Source organism: Enhydra lutris, unplaced genomic scaffold (genome assembly GCF_002288905.1).
Source record: "Enhydra lutris kenyoni isolate GAN:26980312 unplaced genomic scaffold, ASM228890v2 scaffoldscaffold103, whole genome shotgun sequence".
NCBI lineage: Eukaryota > Metazoa > Chordata > Mammalia > Carnivora > Mustelidae > Enhydra > Enhydra lutris.
Genome location: NW_019154187.1, coordinates 1058962 through 1076670, shown reverse-complemented (window position 1 = coordinate 1076670; position 17709 = coordinate 1058962).

Genomic DNA, 17709 nt, shown 5'->3' with positions numbered 1-17709 from the left:
GTCTTGAGAAGGATTTACAGGTTTTTTGGCTTTCCAGGCCACTAGTGAGCCTAGTTGAGACAGGGCCAGCATTTTGTAGTTCTGCATAGAGCACCATGGAAGTTATTGTAAGCACAGGACCCCAGACCAGGGATTAGGGGTGTGGAGAATAAACATGGCTTCCCTTACTCAGGAGGCCAGGATGGAGCTAAACACCAGGCCCAGCAGACCACACTAAATACAACAGGGGAAAGCGGCCTTTTGCCAGAGGGTGTGGGCAGCAAACTGATGACCTCCTCCCTGCCACACTTGTCTACGATGTGCCCAGCCATTCTGGCTCCTGGTCATCCTTCCCTGCCAGCGGAACTCTAGCATCCATATCCACTTGTAGTCCCCTAATGTCATTTGGGCCATCGCTGGTGTGTTACCTCCTCAAACATGCCTTCCTTGGCCATGTTCTTTCCATGCCCATGCTGTGCTTTGCTTTTCTACATCATTGGCTTACATTACACTCTATGCTCCTCGGTTTGCTGGGTATCTCCCCTACTCTGAACACTGAGCACATAATGGTCAAGAGGAGAGGAGCTTTGTTTTGGCCTATTGCCAGGGCCTAGAAGAAATGCAGCATGATGTAGGTGCTTGGTGAACATTTCCTAGATGAAGGAATGGATAAATGAATAAATGAATGAGATGGACTCATCCTCCCATCATAGTTGTCTTCCTTTTACCCCTCAAGAACCTTATTCGGCCTGACCCATGCCTCAGGCTTAGTGGCTTTGAGCTGGGTTTGACCTTTGACCAGGCTTAGAGGCTTTGAGCTGGGTTTGACCAGGAGAAGCACCTGCAGGAAACATGGAGATAGAGCTAGGTTGTTTATTACTCTAGACTCCTCCCTGCTGGATTGTGCATATCAGTGGTCTTTTCACTTCCCTGAGGCAACAATGCCTGCTGGGTATGGGTTCTCTCAAAGCTGGAGCTCCCTCCTCATTCCCTTCTGACCCAGGGGAGGCTTCTGGCCACAGTAACTTCCTGCTCTTCATTCACCTATTATCTTTACCCCCTCCCAGTCTGTAAACAGTCTTTCCCTGAATCCCACTGACAGCCCCCACATGTGCCATCTCCTTCCTTCTGGGACCTGACTGATACACCAGCCTCCTCAGTAAGCCTCCTTCATCCTGAGCTAGTGCTAGGAACCTTACCACCCCAATGCCACTCATGGACCAACAATATCAGTGCTTGCTGGGGGTTTGGTAGAAACACAGAGTCTCTAGCCTCCCCCTTCCAGCTGAGTCAGAATCTATCATTTAATAACATCTGAGTGATGTCCCCGTGAGTCTGCAGAGCAACAGCTGGAGGGGGAGAAAGTGCTGGGTGAGGATGGGACCTTACACCACCTGATATTCCATGGCTGTTTCCAGACTAGCAAAGCAGCCTCCACAAACGTGAGAAACACATTGCTTCTCCCTTTTGCCTCCCATGGACAGACAGTGTGGGGAACTCTTTCATTCTGGACTCAAACTGCCTGTGTTCCAATGTTGCCTCTCCCTTCACTAGTGCGCAACTCAGGGAGATTTTCTTCCCTCTCTGCTTCCTTGAGGATGGTGACTGAGCTTCCTCACACAGTTTGAGACAATTGAGACAATTAAATCACAGGTGACACAAGAATCAAGAACAAGCCAGGTGGATATGTCTGGGAAGAAAAACCCAAGCAAAGAAGAACAGTGAGGATGCCAGTGTGCCCGGGGCCTGTGCCACTCACAATGTCACTACGTGGGTGCTAGGGAATATCATGGTGATGGTGGCACTCTCATTTCGGGTAAGAGAAGAGGTGATAGATTTAGGTGAAACACAGGCTGGAAAATCTACTTGTGCATATGGGCTCACAAATACAGGACAGTTGCCTACAATGATAATCACTGCAACATTTGTATTTACTGGAGTCTGTAAGGCCCTTTCAAAGATATAATACACATACTTCAGAGTATAAGAAGCAGGGCTCCAGAAGATGTTTCCAGGCAGCCCCCAGTGAGATGGAGGCCGTCCTGAACAAAGTTGACTATAAATGAATCCATGCCTCCAAATATAATTCTGCAGATGTACTTTGATTTCACAGCCATTGATCAATAATTCTTTTGGCTTGTGACTGCTGATGACATGGTTTGATATGTCTAGCTAAATTACATTCCCATGGGAACACTGATGCATACCAGAGGAAAAAATGACAATTACACAGTGCCAGCCCCTCCTTGAGGCAAACCCATGTCCATCCTTAGATTTGCTGTTTGGAGGGAGAGGACCTTGTGATCAAACCCACAGAGGCCCTGAGCAGTGAGATCACCATGAGTACAGGACTAACAAGAACTACCAGGAATGTCACACTAAGCAGGGGCAGCTGGCATTGTTGTTCAATATTCACAACACGGCAGCAAGATCAGAACAAGAAAGCCTAAGGTGGTGTGCACCCAGGAAAATGAACACTGCTCGGGAGAAAGTCAAGGGACTCACTCAGTCTTCTGAGAAACACTTTCATCACCATGATCACTGGTGGGTGTCTCTACCTAATTCCCTGCAGCCCTCTCCTGGTCCCAATGGGTGTGTTTGGGGTCTGCTGGCTGAGCTGGCAGATGTATCAGTGTGCACATCTAAGGGCACTGGGATGGAGAAAAATACACCAAGACTTGATTTCTAACCAAGAAGGGAATCTCAGATCCGGTAGATTTTGCATGAGATGGAGTTCAACATTAAAAAGAACCAGAATAATCATAGGCCCCCTTTGATTTCACTGTGGTTAATTTTGAAGTCTAACCTGATACCTTTTTCTTCACACTGGGATCTACTTTCCTTATCTGCTCCCACTGCCTTTGAATGTGACAGTGATCACAGTATAAAATATGAGCTTGGAGCCCTGGGCTTGACATCAGACTGCCGGGCTTCAGATTGTCACTCCATTGCTTGTGGCATGTGTGAACACCTCTCTGCTTCAGTTTCCACTTTATGAAATAGGCTTAAGAACATCCTCTTAGGGGGCACCTGGGTGGCTCATTGGGCTAAGCCTCTGCCTTCAGCTCAGGTCATGGTCTCAGGGTCCTGGGATTGAGCGCCACATCAGGCTCTCTGCTCAGTGGGGAACCTGCTTCCACCTCTCTCTCTGCCTGCCTCTCTGCCTACTTGTGATCTTTCTGTCAAAGAAATGAATAAAATCATTTAAAAAAAAGAACATCCTCTTAGCTCTGTGGTTGTGAGGATTAAATGAACCCTAAAATATTTACATTCTTATGCTCTGCTTATTATATATTTAAAATGCATAAATATTAATAGTGTGTATTATTATTATTACCAGGGTTTTCCTAATTGACCACAGTTTACACTGCAGTCAGAGAAAAAGTCTAGAACACCTACTTGGATTAAAAAGTAAACTTAGTGGTTTCCTAATTCCTATAAAATAAATATCAGGATTTTTAGAATAATATAGGAAACATCCATGACCCAGCCTTGCTTATCTTTATACCTCTAACTCTGCTAGCCTATTCCCATGTTTCCAAATGTCCTGCATTTGTGAACATGCATATTCATGCCATCACTTCCTTCTACCCATACATTCACTCCCCATCCATCCAACCATCTACTCACCCATCCACCCATTCACCCACCCATCCATTCATCCACTCACCCATCCATCCATCCATCTAACCACACAACCTTCCATCCATCCATCCACCCACCCATGCATCCTTCCACCAATGCCTCTGTCCATCCACCAATCCATCCATCAATCCATCCATCCATCCTCCTTCCATCTGTTCGTCCATCTATCCATCTTTCCATCCACCCACCCACCCACCCACCCATCCTCCTACCCATCTACCCATCTACCCATCTAGCCATCTAGCTGTCCATCCATCCACTCAGTAAATGTTTATTGAAAACTTATTCTGTGTCGTGTGCTGGGCTAGGCATTGAGGATGCTGTGATGAATAAATGAAGAAAAAGACAACAAAAATATCTGGTATAATGACAACTATTGCCAAGAAGTGCAACCAGGTTATATGGGTAGAGGGTGTTTCTTCAGGCAGGCTGGTCAGGAAACCTGTGAGTAAAGGGCATCTGAATGAAGACTCAGGAGACTGCTCTGGAAAGATCTGAAATGAGAAAATTCCGGATAGGAGGAAGCCACATGTTGCATCAAATGGTCCCCAAATCTCAATGATTTAATGCAGAAAGTGTATTTCTTGTTCACTGTAGAAGCCAGCATGGGTGGGCAGGAGCAGTTTTCCACCAACCGTACTGAGCATGTGACCCCACAGACTCCTAGGGTTCTTACTGTCTCATGTATCTATATCAAGTGGGAACAGAATGACAGTGTGGAGGATGGCAGAGCAGATTTCAGGGGCTGGAAGAGCAAACATGCTTTATGCATTCTATGGGCCTGGTCTATGTCCAGAAGAACTCAGACTGAGTAACAGAAAGAAGGTGCCCTCAGCTGGAGTTTAAGACACAAGGATGTGAATGGGAGGGCACGGAAGCAAAAGGCAGGTGGGGACAGTCCCTGCAGCTATTTCAAGGAATTTGGATTTCATTCAAATATCAAATGAAAGACTTGGTAAAGAGTTTCATGGCAGGAATTGGCATGAACAAATATATACCTTAATATATGTGGAGACATAATGGCGGAGCGTATCACTATTATGTAAATATTGTCACCAATTTAGTGGCTTAAGCCAGCATACATTAGTCAGTGACAGTCTGCATGTCAAAGAGTAAATTCAAGATGTCAACAGGGCTCTGCCGGAAGAGCTTCAGGTGAGAATCTCATTCCTTGACTCTCCAGCTTCTGGTGACCACCGCGTTCAGTAGTTCACAGCCCCTCCCTCCTCTTTTGCAGGTTGTCCCTCCAGTCTTATGCCCCTGGCTATCATTCTGCTACCCTCCTCTTGCACAAACTCTTGTGATCACCCACAGCATCTCACCCAGAAGATCCCAGATCATCAACCCATCTCAAAATCCATAACGTAGTCAGAGCTGCAAAGTCACTTTTGTCGTGGAAGATAGGATAGAGGTTCCAGGGACTGGGATTAGGGGCCATTACTCAGCCAACACTGGGAACAAGGATTATGACAAGATGACAAGTCAAGATGTTTCAGTCAACGTAGTAAACTAACATCGTTGTGAATGGCAAAGAGAAGCATCTGCATTTGAAAACTTCTTGGGGCAGGATCCACAGGTGACAGTCATCGGCAGGTCCCCAAAGATAATGAAGGAAGAACCACAGAGACACGCAGGTTTCTTTCGTGGATGTTATTGATGAAATAATTATGAGAATCATTCAAAGAGCCTTTTCAGTAACCAGTGATGAATACAAACTCGAAAACTGTAATTAATAAGGTTTATGACAAGGAAAGAACTCATAATTATAAACTGGTTACTACTGGATATCACACACTGATTTTGTCTGAATCATTAATTAGCAAATGAATCAACATCTGCTGATACTTCATAAACAAGCTATTCTAATTCTTTTTAAAGTACCATGTAGGGTACCTGGGTGGCTCAGTGGGTTAAGCCTCTGCCTTCAGCTCAGGTCATGATCTCAGGGTCCTGGGATCGAGCCCCATATTGGGCTTCCTGCCCAGTGGGGAGCCTGCTTTCCCCCTCTCTCTGTCTGCCTCTCTTCCTAATTGTAATCCCTCCTGCTGTCAAATAAATAAATATATTTTTTTAAAGTACCATGCAGTGAGAGAGAAGACCTATAGAGGTGAAGATTGCGAAATATCCCTTAGAATTATTTTTTATGTTTCAGGCTAGCTTTTAAAAATGATATTGGTGAGCTATCAACTTCTGCTCAAAAGGCTAAAGTGAAGATATGCAGTAAGAGTTGCATATCTTCTAACATCTCAAAGACTTTGGGTATCATCATGACACTTCAAAGGCTATGAGACTTCTCCTTGACTTGCATTTTCCCTTTACCCTCCTATGGCTCTGTTCTCGTGATCTGCTGCTGCATTGTGAACTGCCCAACAACACAGTGGCTAATCGTAATGACCAATTCATTATGGTTTATGATTCTGTGGGTCAGGATTTCAATCTGGGCTCAGCTGCTGGCTTCTGCATCCCTTGGTGTAGACTGGGCTTACATGGTATTATCAGTCTGATGGCTGTTCTGGTCTGGACCATTTTGAGATGTCTTCTGTTATACCCTTGGATGCTTGGCAGAGTGGACTGCATTGCTGGGCTCGGTGGGAGCCCCCTCCATGTCCTCTGTGTGGTCTTTCCAGGATCCCCATTAATGTCCTTCCCTCACGTGGTCTTTCCAGGAATGTACTTCAGACCTGTTACACGGTGGTGCAACACTCCATGAAACCAACAAAGTTGGTTCTCTCAAATGCAAGTCTTGGAACTGAAGTAAGATTGTCAGGTTTAGCAAACAAAACTAGGGGCACCCAATTCAATTTGAATGTCAGATAAATGACAATAATTCTTAATTTAACTATGTCTCTAATATTTCATGCACCATACTTCTACAGAAACAGTGGTTATGGGCCAATCCCTGCCTGTGGTCATGGTGAGCTGTGAAGGGCTGGTACCCTGGACAGAGGGTTTGTGGGAGGCTGCCTGTGCATTGGGAGGGGGACCCATCCTAGCCCACTTTGGTTCTCACCACACCTACTGGCCTCATGTCCTTACACCTCTAATTTACTGTGAATAAGGAGGCTGCACGACCTAGCTCATTTCTATTTTTGTTCCTTGGTATTAACCTGACTGCAGTAGGGATGATGAAAACAAACAAACAACAACAAAAACAAAAACAAATAACAACAACAACAAGAAAAAAAACCAATCTCACATGTCTGAGATTCAAATTGGCCAGAACATCCTATATGTTCTGTGACAACTGTAGCCCAGAATCCCTTCCATTATTGTCTCTTTGTCAATGCCCTCAAGGCCAACCCAGACCCAAGGGGCAGCGCAAGTGGGATCCACCTCTCCACCAGGGGACAGGGTCAGTGAGTGTGTGACATTCTTTGATTTGCTACCAAATGCTGGAGTCCTCCAGGGCTTTGCTCGCTGTTTGGGACCTAGGAGCACCCAGCACCAAGGCTCCCACGCATGCCCTATAGGACCAAGGTGTTTGGGGATACCATTTGCCTCAAATCACTGTAACTCAAGAATAGCAGGCAGCATGGCCCACTGAGGAATGGGCAGATAGACCTGCCTGTGAATCCTCTGCTGCCTGAGGCAAGAGTCGAATCTCTCTGAGCCTTGGTTTCCCCCAATGTTGCGTGGTTATCACTGTAATCTGAGAACTGCAGTAAGGATGAAAGGGCATACTGAATTGGTATAAGACAAAGTACCATAACACAAAACATGTTCTCCATCAATAGGCTCTACCCCTACTATTCCCTTTATTTTAGTGAATCAAAGAACTACAAAACAGGAAGATGAATGAAAATGGGCATGACATACTAAAGCCTCACTACACAGTACCTGCTAACAGTGACTATAAGTAAAGGAGCTAAAGAAGAAAGAAATCTTTATTGTACTCCCTATTATCATCTCATGGGTCTGCAAGATTAGTAGTGATTATTACAGATTTCCTTTAGTGTGGCTCTCATGTAATTTAGAAAAAATACATTTAAATCATAGACAAGAAATGCATCTCTATGTGTACATATTGTATATATGATATGTACGCTCAACATTCAACAAGCATGCATCCAAAGTCTCCATGTGCCAGGGTGCAAGAATGAATAAGCCCCAGACAAGGTTTCACCTCCAGTCAGGAATGCCCTATTTATCTGAAATTTAAGAAAAAAATAAAAATATAGTTTCTGATTTAAAATATTGAGTGACCACCCTCTGTTCACCCTTCATAAAATTGTTGTCAAGAAGGAAACCTACCAAAGTGATAGCTGATTAAAATAGCACAATGAATCAGGGCAGGGGGCCACCAAGACACCTGGGAGCCTGGGTAAGGACATGGTGTCTTTTCAGAAATGAGCAGGAGGCAGGGGAAGGGGCATAGATTTCAGGATTAGGAAGGACCATGCTGAAATCCTTGTCCAACTTGTGCTAGTGGTTTAACATCAGGTAATCTGAGCTCTCCAACCCTTGTGGTTTCTGTGAACTGGAGGGGAGCCCTCACCCCTGTTTCCCTACCAGGGAGACTCAGGCACAGTGCAGTGCCTATGCAACAGCTGGAGTCCAGAAGTGATTGTCAACTTTCCGGGGGTACGGATTTGTTTCCACATGCACACCAAAACTTTAACCTTCAGAGCCACCTTTGTGCATATGGCTCATTCCAATCTCCCTCCTATGCCCCACAAGTGCTGTTCATTGGCAACATGGTGAACATTTTACCTTTTAGAAGCATGGTTAAAGGGCACCTGGAGGGCTCTATTGGTTAACCATCTGTTTTCGGCTCGGGTCGTGATTTCAGGGTTCTGGGATCGATTTCCGTGTCAGGCTCTCTGCTCAGCGGGGAGTCTGCTCCTCTGTCTTCCTTTGGGCACGCACTCTCACTTGGTCTCCCTTTCTCTCAAATAAGTAATAAATAAATAAAGTGTTAAAAAAAAGCATGGTTCCATGTTGAAATTTTAATTCTTGATTCCTAGTGACTCAATGTCTACACAGTTTTAATATCAAATGTGGTAAATATCAACAATGCTCATAAACAAAACATCTCTGGAATTCCAAAATTTAAGAAAGGGAAGAGAACTCGAGGCCAACATGTTTGAGACCTGTTCATCTATCTGATGGGACTAAAGCTTAGCTGCCTACGTGGTGTGGGATTCTTCATTACATACACTTATCGAGTCTAAATAGGCATCTACTTTGTGCAAATTATTTGACTCTATTTTGGGGACAGAGCAACAGAGAATCCAGTGTTCCCACCTTCAGGAATCTGACTGTCGGTGATGTGGAGTCCAACTTAGCTTCTGCCGGGTGTCTGTTAGGATGGATTGCTAACCTCGTCACTCCACTCTGCAGCTTTTGGCTCACAGAGCTGGTGACAAGCTCTCTGTATTTTTTTGTGTCACCATTGAGCAGGCCATGTGGACGACCCAGGTGACAGAAGCTGCTGTTTCTGCTTTTCTGCTTGTGCAGGACCCCAAGAACTCTGGGGCTACATTGTAGTGGCCATAGCTTAGCAGTCCCTAGTACCCAATTCCCCAAGATGTGCAGCCCTGTGATGTTGACCGCTGACCATGCAACTGACAGAAAACCATCTCTAGCATCCCTTCGCCAGCAACTAAAGTTGTAGACAGATCTCTGAACACAGATTGGGTTCTGTGGTCTTGGGTTGGTAAGTGTTTTTCTACACACTGCTCCACTTTGAAACTGTTCCTGTGATCAGCCCTCAAAAGAATGACTTGTTTTCTCCACCTTTTACCACTCGCAGTTGGAGAGGCCATGCTGTCAAGCTGCTCTTTTTACCCTTTCATTCTTCTGTTGAACGCATGACCTGCTTGTCTCACCTTTAAAGTGGTGGCAAAGGGGGATCAGAACAGAAAAGAAAACATTTGCAATGATTTTAGGAGGAAATTCAGGACTGAGGATACTTCCCGTTGGTGCGACCCATGGGAAATTTCACCATCTGTTCATTTACAACAGATTTTATATGCACCTGGCTATTTGACGAGTGACATCATTTTACCCAAAATAGTCACATGGGAGGACTGAGTACAGAAATAGTCACGGTCTTTGGACTAGTTTTTACATTTCTTACTTTTACAATCTTCTTTCCCAGGGAGGAAGGAGTCTAATATATTATATACATTATTATATTATAGTATTATATACTCCCTCCCATTCTCAAAAATAATTTAATAACTGCATTAAGGAATTCTGCAACCAGCACTGACGCATTAGAAACATATAGTTTCATTTGACTCTGAAATGACTATCAAAAATATAGCAAACTGTATAGAGCAGCCTGTATGCCAGTCCTGCTTAAAGCATGTTATCAATGTGAATTCATTTCATTCTCATCCCAGAGCCGTGTGGTAGAATTTCTTCTCCCTCATTTTACTGATGGGGAAACTGAGGCATGAGAGGTTGAATGACTTGCCCAGGCCACATATCTGATGTGCTGGTAGAGCAAGATTCCATTCTGTTCACGACTGTAAGCGGGGAGCACTTTGAAGGATCCCATGATCACCTGGGTGGCGGGTCATGGAACATTTAGCACATCACAGCTCACCTACCAGATCACCAAACTCCTAGCAAATTGTGGAACACCAGCACAGCACATCCAGACAGTCTGGAGACAGAGGGTTAAACACGCACTGAGCATCCAGTTTGTATGCAGGATGTTTACTCATTTTCAGGGTCCTTCCCCCTCCCATGTACTAGGCTCTTCTCCTCCTCCTTGCTGAGACTTTGTTGGAATAATGAAGGATCTGTCCTGTGGAGACCAGAGGAAAGCTCTTCAGGGAAAGCACGCTGGGCTCCCAGGTTCCCTGCATGGTGTCCTCTGAACAGAGAGAATATGCAGGCTCTGATGGTCACTGTAAGCTTCTGTAAGAACACCGGCCCCAGCGAGCTCAGCCTGGGCCTCAGGTGCCAGACCCCAGGCAGGCTGCGTGCAACCTCTCTGACAGCGAGACAGGGGTCAGTCCCACCGGGCTCAGGTGTAGGAGTTGAAGGTAGGATTTTCCCTTTCTTCATCACATTGACTGTGCCACACTGGGGAAATGCATGACACTTCTTATTCTGTAAAACACCATCTATTTGAAGGTCACGATAAATGGCTTAGCGATGACAACCCAGAAGCCAGTGCCACGGAGCAGTTATTTGCGGGGGCCCTAGTGATGGCTGCACAGCGGGTCCACACAGATGTTCCCGTGGCCTGAGATGCCATGGTTTGGAGTTCCTGCTGCTCTCAATGCATCTTTTATGGACCCCCTGATTCCAGGGCACATGACTGCCTGCGTGTACCCAGCCAAGAGCCTCAGCTGTCCTGGCCCCAGCCAAGCTGGCTCTGCCCAGTCACCCCAAGGGGCAGTGAACACACTCTACCTCTGCCCTCTGCCGACGTGGTCCCGGTCACTTCTCAGGGGTGGGGACCCAGTGAAGTACAGAATGGCTACCGCTTGGAGTTCTTTGTCTGGTGCTGGGCTGAGAAGACAAGGGTGACATTGACATCCTGCTGCCTGTTGAACACTTGCTGTATGTCGAATTAGACACCTGCCTCACGGTGTCACTGAACGCTGACAGCTCGCCAAAAGATACATACAGAGCAAGCTTCCTTGTTATAGACGAGGACACCAAGGTCAATGTAAGTGACTTATATATGGTCACACAGATGGAAATTAAGTGACATTCTCAGAAGCCTAGAGTTGGTGGTGGCCTTATCCCTCCTAACCCCCACAAAGGGTCTCTGTCTGAGTCCTTTGCTGGGTACTTCCCAGGCCTGGGGGGGGGGGAAATGGGGAGACCAAAGCAGAGACCAATACACTCTGGACTTCCCTAGCACCCTGCAGCTCAGTCTGGTGCATCCTGATGAGCACAGAGAGCTTGCGTGCAGGAGGGGTTTCCAGAATTGAAGTTACACTGGAATGGGCACAGGGTCACATGGATGCAGGCACGGCTCTTGGGATTTCTTGCACCAGCGTGTTGGACCCCAAGCCCCCTCCCCATCCCCGGGAACTCCATGCTCGAGGGCCCCATTAGAGAGCGCTCGGGATTCCTGGCCCAGCCTGTGTGAGGAGGAGTGAGGCCTGCAGTGCCCCTCACCTTTGTTGCATCTCCCTTGTGGGGCCCCCAGACACCATGGCAGGTGCTCAGGAAACACTCCCTGGATGAGCAAGTTAATGAGAAGAGAAGGCTCTTCTCTCTAGCCCCAGCCCCAGGGCAAGCTGCATGGGGGTGGCCAAGGAGGGGTTGCTGGCCAGGAGGGCAGCCTGGAGGAGGGTGCCTCTTGCCAGCAGGCATGCTCTGCTGCTTCCAGCCCCGTGACCTCACTCACCTACCTCTGTGCTTGGGTCCCATCCAAACACCCATCTTCAGAAAAGGCTCCCTTGAGGAAACAAGGCATTGGCAACTAGCAGAGGGGAGGCAGGGGGGAGCTGGGACTGGTGGCATGGGAATCCACTCCATGAAAAAGAATGAATGATGAGGGGTGCCTGGGAGGCTCAGGGGTTTAAGGCCTCTGCCTTCGGCTCAGGTCATGGTCCCAGGGTCCTGGGATTGAGCCCCCCATCAGGCTCTCTTCTCAGCAGGGAGCTTGCTTCCTCCTCTCTCTCTGCCTGCCTCTCTGCCTACTTATGATCTTTGTCTGTCAAATAAATAAAATCTTAAAAAAAAGAAAAAAAAGATGATGTCTGGTTCATCTTTGATAGACAAGAGTTTGATTTCCTTTGTCCACAGTGGAGGTGACCTACACCGTAGCCTTCAGCCTTTACTGAGGCCCAAGAGTGCTCTCTGCAAGAAAAGAGGGCTCCACATGTAATTCAGGAGCCCGGTGGACCCCCCAGGTCTGGCTGGCTTTGGAAACTGTGCATTAGAGAGAAGAAAAGGGTTTCTTACTGTAGGTCAGGTCAGATGGACAGCAGTGAAAGTACCCAAAGTTGTCCATTTGTTGTCCTTCAAACATTTGCATCACTTCATGAAATTAGTCTTTAACGTTAAAACACGGTCACAAGAATCCTCCTGCTTTCTATCAACTCTTTTTATCCCTTTGACCTGAAGCTCACTTGGAGAACAATTCTGTACCGCTCACACACAAACCAGATGAAAAGTCATTTGAAGGACCCTTCAGTGGGAGGGGGTGGAAGGGGTGACTCTTTGAGGCCAAGAACATGTTCAGCAGCTCACGTCCCTGCAGGGTCACAGGAGGCTCTACCTCTTTACTGAATTTCAAGTTCTTCCAAAACCTGCCCAGGATCTCCACTGAAATGGTCATGGGACACAGCATTGCTGACCCTGGTGCCCTCTGAGGGGTTCATGGGTGCTACGGGAGGCTTATTCAGCCAGGCTGTGCAGGCAGGCTTCTGTCCTCCCTGCCCTGCTCACCCCAGCAGAGCAAGATCAGGGACTGTATAGAGCATAGAGGCTCTGACCGCTGCCTCTCCTAGCCTAGGAATTGAGGCTACTTGGAGAGGCCAGGTGACCCTGGTAAGGGTAGGTTTTGCCAGCTTATAGGACGATTGAGAGCTGGTGCAGGAGATGGGAGGGGTCTAGAAATAATGACCCACCTTTGCTGCCTTGGGTGGGCCAGTCCATGGCCCAGATGTACCATGGGTAATGGGGACCCTTTATGTCTCTCTGCGGCTAGGAGAGCCTATAGCTTGGTTATACACACAGTTCCTGTGCTCTAATTGACTTGTGCAGTGCCCGGTCCCCTCCCTGTGCGTGGTGTGTGTGTGTGTGTGTGTGTGTGTGTGTGTGTGTGTGTGTGCGCATGTGCATGTGAGCGTGCGTGTGCATCCATGAGTGTGTAAGGAGGGATCATGTGGGGTGGGGCCTTCCTGAGCAGGAGCAGGTTGAGGAGGGGTCAGATGCCCAGTGGGCAGGTCACAATCAAGGTCAAGGCTGGCTGGGTGGGACAGGGTGTGGGGGATGCAAGCTTCTTCCCAGGGTTGATCCCGAGAGCCATGCAGTGTGTGGGTCCCTGTCCTGGGAGCAGGGCTGTGCACACACAGGTCTGTGTCTGATGAGGGAGCAGCAGTGGGAGAAGAGCCAGGAGGACAGTGGGGTCAGCCAGACGGGGCTGTGATGCCTCCAGGCCGGCGACAGGTCCCTGTCTTCGCAGAAGGCCACAGTTGAGGAGAAGAGGCAGGCGGACATGACCTCCTCCCTGACGAAGGAGTCCGCAGTCCCAGGAAAGGCTTCAAAACCTCCCAGACCACCTGACAGGACCTCCCAGGCAGGTCAGGAGAAAGGAGCTAGGGACGGGAGCTGGGTGGGGGGCAGGAACCCGGGCACAAGCAGAGGCAGGGGAAGAGTCAGTGGCCTTGCCAGGGGCAAAGGAAGGGGCTGCAGTCCTTGAAGAGGCAGGGTAGGGGCATGGGAAGGGGGAGGGGTTGGGTCTGCTACAGGAACAGGGGCATGGGAAGGGACAGGAGAAATACAGTGGCCCTTGTATGGGCAAGGTAAGGGCCAGTGGCCATTGGAGGGGCAAGGGAATGGATTGGGCAAGAGGCAGGAGGAGGGGTAGAAGTAGGGGGAGGGGCTGTGTCTGGAGCAGGAATAGAGACACAGGGAGGAACATGGAAGGGGCAGTGGTCCTGGTAGGGGAAGGGGCAGAGGCAGGAACAGTGGCTGGACATGGGTGTGGAGCATGAATAGGGCAGAGGCATTGAAGAGGAAGGAGCAGGGCAGGACCCAGGGTAGGAACTGGGTCTGCAGCAGGAAAAAGGGCACAATCAGGGGCAGGGGCAGCGGTCCTGGCAGGGGTTGGGGAAGGGGCAGGAGCTGGGTCTGGGGCAGGAACAGGGGCACAGACAAGGAAAGGGATGGGGTACCGGCAAGGGCACAGGCAGGGGCTTGGCAATAGGCAGGAGTCCAAGCAGGTGCAAGGGAAGGGGCAGGGACAGGAGCAGGGTCAGGGGAAGACTGAGTCTAGGGCAGGAAGAGGGGCACACCCAGGGTAATGGGAAGGTGGAGCACTCCTGGACAGGGCAAGGGGAAAGCAAGGGTTAGAAGCAGAGACAGGGGCAGGGTCTGGGGAAGGGTCAGTGGCACAGGAAGGGGAAGAGGAAGAGGCAGAGGTCCTGGCAGGTAAAGTGCAAGGGGCAGCGGCAGGGGAATGGGCAAGAGCGGGGGCAAGGCCTGGGTCTGGCTCAGGAATGGGGGCACAGGTAGGGGCAGGGAATGGGGCAGGGTTCCTGCCACAGACAGGTGAAGGGGCAGGAGTAGAAGCAGGGTCTGGGGCCATGGCAGGAAAAGGGGCAGAGTCAGGGGCAGGAGCAGGTCTAGGAACCAGGGTAGGCACTGTGTCAGCAGCAAGTAGAAGAGCACAGTAAGGGGCAGTGGAAGGGGAAGGGGCAGGATCAGGGACAGGAGCTGGGGCACAGGGGCAGGGTAAGGGTCAGTGGCCCTCACAGGGGCAGGGGAAGGGGAATTGGTCCTGGAAGGGGCCGGGGAAAGGGAAGGGGCTAGAGCTCTGTCAGTTGCCCTGGCAATGGCTGGTGGAGGATCCCTGGAAGGAGCTGGGACTGTGGCAGGATCCAGGGCACAGGTGGGGACAGGGGAAGGGGTAGTGGCCTCAATTGGTGCAGGTAAAGGGGCAGGATTAGGAACAGGAATTGGGTCTGTGGCAGTACCCGGGGCACAGGCACAGGAAGTGGAAGGGGCAGTGACCCTTGCAGGGACAGAGGCAGGGACAAGGGAAGGGAAGGGGAATGAGTCCTTGCAGGTACTTAGTCAGGGAAAAGGACAGGATATAGACCCTGCCAGGACCACTGCCCCTTTCCTACTCCATACCCAGTCCCCCCATTCCTACCCCTGCTCCTACAGCTTCACCAGCCCCTCCCTCTGCACCTGCCCTTCCTCTTGCCCCTTCCCCTGCCCCTCCTAGGGCCTCTGGCTCTTCCCTCGCCCATACCAGAGCCACTGTGTCTTCGCCTATCCCTTCCTGTGGCCTTGTTCCTGTCCCAGACCCAGATACTGCACCTGCACCTGCTCCTCCCCCTTCCCCTGCTCCTGCCTGTGTCCCTGTTACTGCTCCAGACCCCGCACCTGCCCCTTCCCAGGCCCCTTGCCCTGCCCTGTCAAGGACCATGGCCCCTTCCTTTGCCCCTCGCAAGGCCACTGACTCTTGCCCTGCCTCTGCCTGTGCCCCGGTTCCCACCCCGGACCCAGTTCCTGCCCCTTGCTCCTGCCCTTTCCCTTGCCCCTGCCTGCACTCCTGTTCCTGTCCCTGGCCCATCTCCAGCCCTGCATCCTGTGCTGGCCACTCCTGCTGACCCTGTCCCTCCCCTTGCTCCTGCCCCTGTCCCTGCTCTTTCATCTGGCCCTGCTCCTGCCCTGGCCCCTATCCCAAGTCCTGCCTCTATACCTGCTCCTGTGGGGCTCCCAGAGACACATTCAGAGCCCACTACTCTGCGGGGAGAGCTCCCTGTACAATTAGTTTCAGTTCCATCCTCTGACCCCACTGCCCTGACAGAATGTTTCACCTATTCTCCCTGTGTTCTTTCTCTCTGGTACATAGTCACTGTGATAGCAGCTTTCCATGTCCTGTATGCTCTCTACTATCTCTTTTAAATAAAATTCATCCTTTTCAGTTGAACTCGTGCTGAGCACTAAGTCTATGCCTGGCACCCTCTCCCCACAGCACAGAACATCACTATGGAACATCTCCTTCCCCAAAGGAGACCCTGAGCCCAAGCCCTCCCTGCCCATTTCTCCCCCAGGCCGGCCCCTCACAACCCCTAAGCTGCTTTCCCTCTCTGCTCCTTCACCTGTTCTGGGGGTTTCTGTTAGTGGGATCACCTAGCAGGTGTCTTGGTTTCTGCCCACCAATTCAAAGGGGACTAGGTTTTTGTTTTCTTCTCTGTTTCTTTGACATAGAATTTTCATTATGCCACACTGAAACCCCCAATGGATTACAGATGAGATGGAATCATAGAGGCCCCTTTAGTGGATATGCGCCCAATCTTGGGGCTGAGACCCCTGTTCCTGCTGGGATACCACAGCCTGACCCTAGTCGGGAAACAGCTGCTTCCTCCTGGGGCCCACACACACACACCAGGGGAATGTAGAAAGCTGGAGGACACACCACATAGGGCAATTGCATTGCTTACAACACAAGGCCAGAGAATCTTTCCCCTGCCTCTGGTCCAAAACAGACTCCAAGTCACCAGGTCCCACAAGGACATGGACTGAAAGCATGCAATGTGGGGTAGGGGTGGGGATAGGCATTTGGGGAGTATGTGTTAGTGATGTGGAACCTCCCAGGGAAGGACTCTAGCAAAGGAAGCCCTATGGAGGCCCCTGTCCTGAGCTATGGGCAGCTGTGCTGTTCCAGGTGTGGGCTGGAGGTTTCCCATCCACAGCTGTTTGTCAAGCTCCAACTGTGGGCCTGCACTGTCTAGAGATGGGACAAGAGAAGCGTGTGGCCCCACAGCACTGGTGCCCAGGGCAGTGCGGAGACCACCCAGGACCCTGGAGGAAAACTAGCAGAGACCCTGAAGTGTAATTGCTGGATTGTGAGGTTATTCTCTGCCCAGTCTTAGAAGTATTTCCATGCTTTCTCCCCCAATGGCTGCACCCTAGCAGCTGCACCTGCACTTAGAATGTGTGGCTGACAGGGTATGCTGGTGGGCTGAATTTGGGGTAGAAGGAAAGGAAGGTGGAAAGATGCCCCTGAGCTTTCATTGGGTTTTGGTGCCCTGATATGGGAATAGTGTCCTATGGGGGGCAGGGTTGATGGGGACCCACGGGCCTTTTTGGCCATGAAAGGGCTGAGGTCCCTTCTGTGGGGAGGGCCTGTGAGTGCTTAGGTCTCCAAGTCCAAGGTCCACAGACCAGGTGGAGGCTGGATAAGAGCGGGAGGGGGACAGCAGCCCAGATAGGACAGTTACTGTTCTGTTGCATAGCAGTGACAGAAGAAAGGCTGGGACCAAGCCTGGAGCCTCCAACAGCTGTGCTCCCATGGAGGAGGGGCAGAGGTGGCCTGCCAGGTGTGGCCAGTGGGCACACCAAGGGAGCAGAGTTCAATGGCACTGATGAGTCAAGTTGGTTGAGGGGAGAGTGCAGAGATAGGACTGCAGGTTTCCCTAAACCAGCCAG